This window comes from Euphorbia lathyris, chromosome 7 (genome assembly GCF_963576675.1).
Source record: "Euphorbia lathyris chromosome 7, ddEupLath1.1, whole genome shotgun sequence".
Taxonomy (NCBI): Eukaryota; Viridiplantae; Streptophyta; class Magnoliopsida; order Malpighiales; family Euphorbiaceae; genus Euphorbia; species Euphorbia lathyris.
In genome coordinates this window covers 83,349,227-83,360,137 of record NC_088916.1, presented here as the reverse complement: position 1 = coordinate 83,360,137, position 10,911 = coordinate 83,349,227, and the positions used below count along the sequence as shown (strand labels likewise).

General features: G+C 31.0%; 1 long non-coding RNA gene across 2 annotated transcripts; it reads left to right on the top strand.

Annotated features, from left to right (window-relative positions):
- The first annotated feature begins 3,367 nt into the window (after nt 1-3,367).
- On the top strand, nt 3,368-5,972 carry LOC136201514 (uncharacterized). 2 transcript variants are annotated; one of them, XR_010673880.1, is made up of 4 exons: nt 3,368-3,506; nt 3,586-3,672; nt 4,489-4,583; nt 5,587-5,972. It is a non-coding gene; the product is annotated as an uncharacterized lncRNA (long non-coding RNA). The 2 variants fall into 2 exon arrangements; XR_010673881.1 differs by lacking the exons at nt 4,489-4,583; nt 5,587-5,972 and adding an exon at nt 4,091-4,179.
- The last annotated feature ends 4,939 nt before the right edge of the window (nt 5,973-10,911 follow it).

Genomic DNA, 10,911 nt, shown 5'->3' with positions numbered 1-10,911 from the left:
ATCACCTATGGAATGTTCAATTTATACAAACGAAAAGTAAAGTTTAAGTTCCATATAAAAAGGTGTTTCATCTTAGCAAATTACTAATTAGCATAGATTGTCTCAGCACATCTTGTGAATTGCCATTCTTAAGCCAAACCTATTGTAAACAAAAAACTGAAATGAAAGGTTTTGGACAATTTTGACTTCATTTTTATTTTCACTATAAATCCATTTCAATATAAGAAAAAGTTGTAAAAAAAAAACATTTATGAAACCTGTTCTAGAGCTAGTACATATTCTTCATTAGACAATTAAATAATAGTAACTTTGTAAGGATTTTATAAAAGGACAGGTTCACACTGAGCTCATGGAATTTTTCATTATGGCATATATATTCATCTGAATTAACACACTTTCTTCTTTGTCTATGTCATAGGGATGAAGGCTTAAACATTGTACTAACGGTGACACATAATATTAATCATAATAAAGCAAATGGATCATAACATGAAGAGACATATATATTTTACTAAAACTATTATTGGATCTATATTGATAATTTTCATGATAGAACTTCCCATAATTAAACAAGATAACATCTTATTAATATTGATGTTCAGTCGAGATATGTTCAGGTGGTGATCCAGGTCTAGGGTTATGAATTGGGTTTTGTGCCCCAGGAGTTTCTCTCAAAGAATGACTGTTTGTCGGGAGCTGGGGTGGTTCTCCAGGTCCGGGGTTATGAATTGGGTTTGGTCTGCCAGGGGTTCTTCTGAGAGAATGACGGCTGTGATGAATTGGGTCAGGTCCACCAGGAGATAGTCTAAAAGAATGACCATAAACTCGGCTTGACTGTTCATGATCAGCAGTAATGAGTTGGGATGGGTGATGAATTGGGTCTGGTCCACCAGGAGATAGTCTAAAAGAATGACCATAAACTCGGGATGACTGTTGATGATCATCGGTAATGAGTTGGGTTGGGTGATGAATTGGGTCTGGTCCGCCAGGAACTTCTCTAAAAGAATGACCATAAACTCGGGTTGACTGTTGATGATCAGCTGTAATGAGTTGGGGTCGGTGATGAATTGGGTCTGGTCCGCCAGGAACTTGTCTAAAAGAATGACCATAAACTCGGGTTGACGGTTGATGTTGAGCTGTAATGAGTTTGGGTGGGTTATGAATTGGATCTGGTCCGCCAGGAACTTGATTGAAAGAGTGACGGCAAACTTGAGGCAATTGAAGAGAAGGATTTGCATTAGAAACTTGCACAGTTAGAGCATGAAGAAGAATGAGCATCATAGCTCCTATTGTTGATAAAATCATACTGGATAAGTGTATTGCATTAAGATATCCAATTAGAGGGATATATATACAAACACTGAAAATCTTAGAGGATCTGATATAAAACCATGAATTGCAAGTATACAGAATTTGAGTTTTATATTTAGCAACTTGGGTCAGAGGAGATTTGATCCCTTGAACCCAAACGAATATTTTCACTTGGACTGGATTTGGCTTCCATGTTTTCTAACAATCAAACCCATAGATAACCAATATTTTCACTTGCACTGGATTTGGCTTCCATGTTTTCTAACAATCATACCCATAGATAAGCTTGAGTGGGTAGCTTCATTTTGGTTGCAAAAAAATTAAATTCAGTTAACCCAATTCAAAATCTTTTAGTGATAGATATTATATTTAGCATCTTGTTTTCTTTCATGTATAAACTCTTTTAGTGATAGAAATTTAAAAATATATAAGGACAATTTTAAAATTTCAATGTTATTTTTGTATTAGGAAGTAAATTAACACCATCTTCCAAAAATTTGATTCTAAATCTATTTAACAAATTTTAACCCATTAATAATATTATATTGGATTTTTGTAATGTTTTCGTAAATCACGTGTAATTTTACTATCTCTATAAAAATGACATGTCAAAATATGAGATGTTCAATTTGTGTTTGCGAGTGAATCCTATTAATAGTTAATCATATTTTATTTTTCTGATTAATATTATTAGCTTTTATTGCATTATATTGTGTAAGGGTTGATTTAAAAAATTTATTAACAACCTCAAAATGAATTTTTTCAAGAATTAAAATTTTTTAGTATCACATTTACTATGAAATAATATTTTTTTATTTTTTTAGCTTTCTCTCTCAAGTGTAAACATTAACTTTCTTTTAATCACCAGACAATGCATAAATTACATCAAAACTAAAAAGTTGAAGAATTAAAATTCTTTAAAATATGTTCTTTAAAACATCCTCTTCAAGAAGTCCATCATTTCACAAGCATGCATATCTATGAACTGTTTTTTTACATCTATATAATGTGTAAAAGTTAATCAATGAAGTCATGTTATAGTTATCCGCGAAGTTCTGTGGTTAAATTGCATGTTTGAGTCGTGATAAATTTATTTTTTATTCATTAAGTCGTTATAAATTAAACTGTTGATTAATTATTTTTAAATACATTAAGTCTCTATTTTTTAAATGGATATACTAAGTCTTTGATTAATGATTTTTTTTCAATATATTAAGCCCTCCCGTAACAATTCATTTATGGCAAAAATTCAAACTCGGTTTAGCATGCATAAACTGTGAGCATATCAATATTTTTCTAAAATAAAATGTATATGCCACAAGCTTTGATTGGTTTGCTAGCATGTGAGACAGAAATGTACAAGTTATGGATACAAATATGCATTGAAAGATGCCGCAAAATACTACTGTGATATCAGCAAATGTTCCAAAAGGCTTTGGAATTTGGATATGCGTAATAAAACCAAGATATTATTTTTAATTGAAGTTATTATTATTATTTGATAAATTATTTTTAACGAATATTGTATTAATTCTCTTCCAATCATTAAAGAACTAAACCACTTCAAAGGGAATAACATTCTAATTTTATATTGAACCAAACAAAATTAAGAAATAGTCATTTATTTGGATTCTCACACTACAAGAAAAAGGAGTATTAGTAATAAAAATTTAATAAGGGTCTAAAATTCACTTATAAAAAATACTTTTAATAAGCACAAATTCTATTATTATTTAATAATAAGCAAAAACCTTTTTTGATTTACTTTTACCAAAAAAACCCCTTATTAATTCATTCTAAAGTAAAACCCCTTTATTTTCTATTTTAATATCTAAATTAAAACCCCCTATAAATTCTAATAAAAAAATTAAATACTTATTAATTATAGTAATAACAAGTTAATCACTTATTAATTTCTTTTGCTTTTAATGCCCTAAATTTCCCCCCCATAAATTTTCATTTCCCTCCCAAACTTTTGGTTCTCTCCCTCTTTTCTTTTCGTTCCCCCCAAATTAAGGGTCATTACCCTAACCCCATGGCTGCTGTTCTTCTTCCGTCAAACATAATGACTGATGTTTTCTCCTCTCTTCCCCACTCTCCATGAAGGTCAATTTCCTCTCTTGGCCGCTCTCTATGAACGTCATTCTCCTCTCTTGGCCGCTCACCTCCTGCCTCAGTTCGGTCTCACTGCTAAGGTTTCTTTCTTTCTTCCATTTTTGTAATCGTTCTCCATGTATGTTTGTGTTTTCTGTGAATCTGTTCTATTGATTGCAGGTTAAGAGAAGGAAGTCACAGAATGTTAAGTCCAAGCAAAAACATATCCACATGGAGTCTCGAGAACCTAATCACAGTATCCAATTTGTAAAAACTTTAAACGTCTCTTCTTTTTCTTTCTTATTCTTCAGCTATTTTGCTTATTGATTCTAGATACATTTAAACTTTTATTTTGATTAGATTCGATTTAATCTTTGTTTGGTGTTTATTAGTTGAAAAATGAGGTTTCCCCTCTTAATTCGTGCTCATTATTTGTCTTAGCTGCTTTAATTTTAGGGTTTTCTTATTGTTTTCTCTTCCTAAGTTTGTAAGTACATGGAAGAGGTGGAATAGTGTTTTAGGTTTCAGCAGTCAGATTGGACTTAGTTTTTCAAAATTGAAAATGAGTGCTGAAATCGTTTTTGGCTTTTTACATGGTGTTATGTATAAAGTGGAATACTAGGAGACTCCTTACAAGGACTGAGGTTTGTGTGATTGATTTGATTGTGTTCATGTTTTTGCATAGAGTGTCAAAAGCAGATTTTGGGAGTTGGATTTAGCAAGGATTGCAGGCTTTCCTCCCTAAGGCTGGGCTAATAAGCAGAGTTAACAACTTCAAGGAGTTAAAAGAAAATATTAATTTAAAATTCTTCAAATTTATTGATTTCATTAGTTGACCATGCATATACTCTGAATTTTATAACCAAATTATGTATAACACATGAAATGCGCAGAATGTGTTGATGCTATACTATCGTATAGATTATGTTTTCTATAAAATCCAATGGGAATTGCTCATGTATCTATTTTCTTATTGTTTTTTGCTTTCGTCTGGTTTCTAACTAGAGGATGGACCAAATGTCTTGCAGTGACATTAATATATGGATTCCTTCTCTTAATTTGTTATACGGCTTATATCTGCAGTTATTTCTGCATCTAGTAGTATGGAGGAAACTCATAATACATTGAAGTTTGCTAACAGGGCAAAGAGAGTTAAAATTTATGCCTCTCGTAATAAGGTATGCTATCATCCTAGATGATCATGTAATGGGAGTGCACTTAATACTGAAGCTGATACTAATATGAGCTTTGAAATTGTTCCTATGGATTCCTTTTGAACACATTTTGCTTTTTAAAGTTTCTTGCATTGAACTTGTTGAATACTTGGCAAAGTACAAGCTTGTTGAATATAATCAGTGTCGGATACCTCTACTGTTGACATTAAATATAGACTCACCCTCAAATTGCAAAGCCAAAAGTACTGTCTGTAGATACTGGTGGTGTTACATCTTTACCACCAGAAGATTCTATTTTTGAAAGGAGGAAATTGGGATACCTTGACATGCAGGAAGAGATAATCAAGGTTATTACTGTTTTTATTCTTGTTCTTGGAATCATGATATCCTCATTAACTGTTCTCTTAATTTAATAGAATAAACTGTGATGAGTTTTCAAGATTGTTTTGGTCTATGTTAGACTTTTTGTTTTTATCTTGTTGCATTAGTGTGAGCCAAACAGGTGACGATTTCATTATGTCAATATAAACTTTATTTAGTTAACTAAGAAATTTGAAACCTTTTGCATCAAGTTGTGACCTACAAAATTCTCTCTTTCAAACGTAACCTTGTCATTTGCTGAGTCAGTTTGAAATTGATAATTTTTAGCATGTGCATATATGTATGCTTCCGTGTATTGCTCTTGGTGTCATGATTCATGAACAGCTATTTCCAGTGGCACTAAATGTTGAAATTATCAGGTTCTGGTTTACAATCTTGGAGCTCGGTTGATAAGTAATGCATATAAACTATGACTGAATTTGATTATTTTAGTCAACTTCTGGCAGATCTTGTTATTGAAAGGTCACTGATGCAAAGCGGCCATGCCTATTATGTGCAAATTTTTACATGTTATGTCATCGGGTTTTGTTTGACTATAAGTTCAGGGGTTAATACACCCTTGTACCCCCTTTCTTCATGCAACTAGATTTGCAAACTTATATTAATTTATGTTCATTGTTGGCAGGGATTATGATGGCAAAGTTACACCTAAGGAAGTAAGTAGCTGCTGCTTCTATCTACTTGAAGGATACGTTAGGCAAGGATGGTGTCCAAGAACTCATGAGCAATCTTTCCAAAGATAGAGGTCAACTGTATGCTTCATTGACTATTTAAGATATTACAATCAGATGCAGTAGTCAGATCCCAGACTCAGAGATACTCTGTATATGGCGGCCGCTAAGACTTGGACCTCATTACAATGGAGTTGTTAGCTTGGGCCCTTGGTTGTTGCCTTTCATGTTTTGTTTCGTGCGATTAGCATTATCACAACGGTCAGTTTTGTTCAACCAAATCAATCGCTCTATAATATCGTCTTAAAACAAGACGATTGAAAGCAGTGTTCAGTTTTTAACTCCAAATGAATAATTATAATAAGTTTAACTAATAGCTGTTTCCAATGTCCTTTTGTTGATTATGTATGAAATATTAAAACATAGAGGAACTTGTTCAAAGAACAGGTGAGGTTTCAGGACATATACAAGAATCTGGAAAAATATTCTGAGATAGAGAGAGTGAGAAACACATATATACATACCTGGTGATCTTTATCTTTATTTGAGTACATACTGGCAGGTTTGCTTCCATTCTCAGAATCTGAAGCTATATGTTCCTCTGATGAATCTGGTTGTTGCCTCTTTACTTTCACGTGTTTCTTGGCTCTTAAAACCTTGATAACTTCTACAGTCAAGAAGAGAGAGAGAAAATCAGAAAGTGAGAGAGGGAAGATATGCAGGAAGTGAGAAGAAGGATGAAGAGAAATTGATCTGACCTTGAGATGTAACTAATGGCCAAGTGCAAGAGTATCAGTAGGCCTAAGAAGCTTAACACGAGTAAACTGAATGTTTTATGAATCATGGACGGAAACCTGATTAGAAGCACAACTAAACCAAGCATCATAGACGGAACCTTCATTCCATAAAAATTGTGAGAGTTTACTTTTCATAGTTATTATATGCAAATGCAAAAGGCTGTGTTTGAAAAGCAGGAATTATTATATGGAGATTTTGATTGGTAATGGAAGGAAAAGAGAAAATTCAAACGTAGAAAATGAACCTTGAATTATTAAGCGAAGCACATGAAAGCCATGTTGCCTTTGTCTCTTAGATAAAGACAATATAGTAAGGCCTTTCTAATATGCCAGCCTAACTGCATTAGTTAAATTAACTGAAATTGTATCTGCACTTACTTCTCTATGTTTCATTTTTGCCTATTTAGTATATTCCTTTTCTCCATTCTTTGTTAAGTTTTTATATAACCTTGTTTTGAAGTCCTAAGGGATACCAAAATAACTTGTATACAGTTATGTTTATACCATAGCTATGGAAACAGAACTGGTACGATCTGTTTCCATAACTGTGATATATGAGTTTTGTTGGTAACCCTGTTCTTTTGATTAGATAAATAATAGATAATTATTGTACCTAATATTAAAAATGACATAAATGTATACCACAGTTCTCGAAACAGAATTGGTATACTACAACTAAAGCATCTCCATTTATTATAAACTCTTTTAGTGATAGAAATTTTAAAATATATAAGGACAATTTTAAAATTTCAATGTTATTTTTGTATTAGGAAGTAAATTAACACCATCTTCCAAAAATTTGATTCTAAATCTATTTAACAAATTTTAACCCATTAATAATATTATATTGGATTTTTGTAATGTTTTCGTAAATCACGTGTAATTTTACTATCTCTATAAAAATGACATGTCAAAATATGAGATGTTCAATTTGTGTTTGCAAGTGAATCCTATTAGTAGTTAATCATATTTTATTTTTCTGATTAATATTATTAGCTTTTATTGCATTATATTGTGTAAGGGTTGATTTAAAAAATTTATTAACAACCTCAAAATGAATTTTTTCAAGAATTAAAATTTTTTAGTATCACATTTACTATGAAATAGTATTTTTTATTTTTTTAGCTTTCTCTCTCAAGTGTAAACATTAACTTTCTTTTAATCACCAGACAATGCATAAATTACATCAAAACTAAACAGTTGAAGAATTAAAATTCTTTAAAATATGCTCTTTAAAACATCCTCTTCAAGAAGTCCATCATTTCACAAGCATGCATATCTATGAACTGTTTTTTTACATCTATATAATGTGTAAAAGTTAATCAATGAAGTCATGTTATAGTTATCCGCGAAGTTCTGTGGTTAAATTGCATGTTTGAGTCGTGATCAATTTATTTTTTATTCATTAAGTCATTATAAATTAAACGGTTGATTAATTATTTTTAAATACATTAAGTCTCTATTTTTTAAATGGATATACTAAGTCTTTGATTAATGATTTTTTTTCAATATATTAAGCCCTCCCGTAACAATTCATTTATGCCAAAATTCAAACTCGGTTTAGCATGCATAAACTGTCAGCATATCAATATTTTTCTAAAATAAAATGTATATGCCACAAGCTTTGATTGGTTTGCTAGCATGTGAGACAGAAATGTACAAGTTATGGATACAAATATGCATTGAAAGATGCCGCAAAATACTACTGTGATATGAGCAAATGTTCCAAAAGGCTTTGGAATTTGGATATGCGTAATAAAACCAAGATATTATTTTTAATTGAAGTTATTATTATTATTTGATAAATTATTTTTAACAAATATTGTATTAATTCTCTTCCAATCATTAAAGAACTAAACCACTTCAAAGGGAATAACATTCTGATTTTATATTGAACCACACAAAATTAAGAACTAGTCATTTATTTGGATTCTCATTCTCTGGAAATTTAAACCAAACATTCTTTAAAAGAAGTCTGTGTTATTACGTGTAAACTTACTTGGTTTTTTGTAGTCGTACTTGAGGATTTTTTTGGTGATAAGGGGAACATCCTTAGTAGTCACAAATAGAGATTTTTTTACTGCTAAGGGGCTCTTTGTATTTGTTTCGATTATCCGATTAGCCTCCTGAATTTCGGAGTTGTCTCAATATGTTTGAAATGCTCATTTGCTTCTTAAGTTCGGGTGGCAGAAGCATGAGGTTTGGATAAGTTAAAATGTATATCATTTTAAGCAAGTTTATAAAGCTAATTGATAATTATAACCACTCCAGGTGGACAATAGTCACTTTAAGCTAATTTATGGGTTAAATAAGTCATTGTAAAAAACTTCAGAAGGCTAATAAGAAATCTACAAAGTTTAGGGACCTATCGGATAGCCTGGGAAAGTACAGAGGGATGTAGTTTAACATGTAGAATTCAAAATACATAATCATGTTTCGCTTTTTTTCAACCATGAGTCTCCCTATACTAAATTTTGCAACCTTTTGATCTCTTACAAAGCCTTATAAATTGGAACCATAAACCATATGGACATTTCAATTTTGTTTAATAATTTAACAGTTATGAACTAAATTGAACTTAAGCCTATTTTACACTCTTACAATTCAATTTGAGAGCTGTGTTTTATAGATTTGTAAATATAAATTTTTTAAAGACCAAAAGACTCTTTAATAGCATTAACTTGTGATAGGATAAACCTATTTGACAATTCTAAAATTCTAAAATTGAATCGTTGGGTCATGAATAAAAATTTGAATAACTATTTTTGAATAAATACTCATTTTTAGACATTTACCCATAGTTGAAACACTTGAACTTGTACCACACAAACGCACCCATGGAGAGATACTTTGAGCCACGAGCACATTAAATAGCTCGATTATTTTTCTTTGATGTGGGATCCACGCTTGTTTTTAACTATAGGGCTTGCATTAAATACTAACCGAAACCACGCACCGAACTAGGAATTTGATATGATTAAGGCATTCTTTCATTTCGCCACCATATAAACCAATAGCCTACCCGAAATCATTTTCCCTTGTTCCCCATTTTGAGCCTTGCCCTTCTTTTGCCACCACAATATAACCCTATTCCATCACTTTCTATCAAAAAATCCCAGAATCTATGAGTTTCTAATAGATAAATATTTGTCTAAAAAGAGAGAATTAAAGCAAAAACATATATACATTCTTTGGCTCACACACATTACCCCCCTAGGAATACAATTCTCCCATTCCAAAAAAAAAGCTTATTCAAAATTTTTAAGAAAAAAGGGGAAGAAAAGAAAAGAAATAACATTTTAGAAACTCAATAAGATTCTTAAACCTCATTTCCATCATAATCACACCAAACCTTAACCCTTCATTACAATCCAATTAAGTCCTTTTGATCAAATCCTAGTAAGGAGGCATAGTGGTAGAGGTTGGATGACCGTGCAAGCCCACGATAGTTATCACTTGTGTTGGAAAATTGAGAGTTACCTGGAACACTTGAGCATAAAGAGTGAATCCTATGTGAGGTATTTAACGAGTTCATTAAGTATCAACTATTTGAAAAATGTCTCACTAATGGCCAAAAGTATAAATTCAAAAATCGTTTAGTTACTCAAGGTGTTTATCATGTTTCAAACGGCTCAAAATTATGATCTTCTACATTGTTACTTGAAATGAATCATGTCTCATTGTTGATTTATTTGAGTGCTTGGTCTTCTAGCTTTGTTTTCGGATTTAATTTGCTTGAGGACAAGCAAAAGCTTAAATATTTGTTTTTCATCAATGATTCCATGACTACTAAATTGAATATCCACAATATTTCGAAATATTGTGGATATTCAATTAATTTTAGTTTGCATATATTACACGGGCAATGAAATTTAATAGTCATGGAATCATTGATGAAAAACAAATATAAGATCTTAATGGGCAAAAATACTAATTAATTGTATTATAATAAATAAAAATATAGAACTAAAAAAAATGATAACATATAAAGTTAATAGGGAAAGAATATAATATGATTAATTTAATTATTTTGTAAACGTTAAGTCTATATTGGTGCTATTTTGTATTAACAAATTTTATATTTATTGTTACATTCATCAAGAAAAAATGCATCTAATTATGAACAGTAAAAGAATCATGTTGGAGGTATTGCGACAATTTAACAGATATAATTAATTAATCACATAAATAATATTGTGCAAAGATTAATAATGACTTTTGAAAGATAATATTGCACAATCTGATTTTTTTTATTAAGCTTTTTTTATGATGTGCAAAATAAATCTAAACCATATTTATAGGTTACAATACTTGCTACAAATATGAAAATAGTGTTTGCACCATTATATGCTTATATATTGATGACTTGCTTATTTTTGGATCTAATGTTCATGTTGGAAATTATGTGAAGTCTATGCTTTGTGAAAACTTTAAGGTTTAGGAGAAACAAATTTCATTCTTGACACCAAGATAACTAGGTCT